Raw genomic sequence first — 1,711 nt, 5'->3', positions numbered from 1 at the left:
GCCACAATGTGTAGTTTCTATATTTTCCTCTAATTTATTAATTTACTCAAAAGAAGTTCCATGGGAAGATTAATTTGCTGTTGTACTGTCTTTATATTACATTTGTTGGTTCCCTTGAACGTTTGTGATGGTACACCAATATCCTGTGTAGCTGGGTTTTTTTTTGGTAACTGGAGATTATGATTATGATTGAAGTTTACTGTATGTGAAGTTACCTAAGTATGAGTTTGTGCATATTACTATCTCATGCTGTGTCAATGGTAAATAAAAACTAATACTGAAAACCAGAAGTTATTAAACTCTTAGTATTATTTGACAATTTATGCTCACATGCAAAGTGGGGATGACAGCCTTGTGATGAACCACATTCATTGTTCTGTCATCTTTGATGCAAGCAGTGTGCTTTTAAGTGTCCTTTGAAAATTCTAGTCTATAAGGCTGGCTTTAATACTGAGCAGAAGAAGGGGATGTGCAGAACCCCCTGGTTCCCTTCTGGATTTGTTGTGGCAAACTGAAGCAAAACCCACTGATCTACCCCCCAAAAATCTGAAATATAGTGAGAATTGACAATACCATCATACAACAGACATCCACCACTTTCCCCTATTATATGCTTGTAAATTATATGAAACATACACTCAAATATGCAAGGGAAACTGAACTCAGTAACACTGTAAGCTAGTGTGAAGTGTCTGGAATACTGCAGTGAAAGAATCAAGAGAATATCTTGTTGGGTACACGAGAAACTGCAAGTTAAAACACTTGTGACAGTAGCTGGAAACTGCAGAGCTCAGGGAATGTTATGACTACATTTGATGACGTCACGACGTGGTGGTCAGGCCTTCCATATATAGGGGGTGGTGGCTTGGGGCCATGTGACTGCAGGCGTGGTTTCCAAACTTCCAGCCTATCCCCAGTTGTCCCCCAACTAACAAATTGGACACACCTATGTCCACTCCAATTGGCTGATGGCCACAGCTGATTAGACTGAAATTGGACATTATCTGTTCAGACCCAATGAGAGAGACTCTCTCTGTCTCGCTTTTTTGCTGCGCTCTCTCTGCTCTTGTGTTCTGTTCATCTGAAATGCTGTCCTGCCATGCTGTCTGCTGGAGGACAAAGGATTGCTTTGTGCCTTAGAGCACATGAAGGGCAAGGAGGGGATTTTCCTCCTCAAAATCCCTTGGTGATACCTGGATTATCACAATGGACAATCTTGACTTCTTGGAAGTTTCTGAATGTGGTAACTATGAATTATTAACGTTTAGTTAAGGCAAACAGCCCTAGCCTTTCTTGTTTTGAAATCTTACAGTCTAATTGCAATACTCTGAACTGAATAAAAACTTATTCTTGTTTCTAATTTGTCTTTGATGTTGTAACTGGGATCCCAAGCCTATTTCCTGCGCCTACCTGGCCACACGCTACCATTGAGCATTAAGTGTACATCTCTGTGAATGAGGTGCTAATGTGTTAAGCCCTAGATGCCAATTGAGATTTTGAACCTCTAATCTCAGGTTGGGAGGGGGATTATTGTAGAGGTTCTGGTGGCTTATTGTTCTGAAATCCAGAGAGGATAGCCTACCTCTCTGGGTTGTTGTGTAATGTATTGTAAAAGTGGGGGACAGAAGCCTATACACCTACTAACTAGAAGAAACCCTCTTGTATGAGGTATTGGCTGTGGAAATGTTATTTTTCTATTCCATTATAAAGT

This window comes from Gekko japonicus, unplaced genomic scaffold (assembly GCF_001447785.1).
Source record: "Gekko japonicus isolate JY-2015 unplaced genomic scaffold, Gekko_japonicus_V1.1 scaffold2357, whole genome shotgun sequence".
NCBI classification, from domain to species: domain Eukaryota; kingdom Metazoa; phylum Chordata; class Lepidosauria; order Squamata; family Gekkonidae; genus Gekko; species Gekko japonicus.
This window is presented reverse-complemented; position numbering follows the sequence as displayed.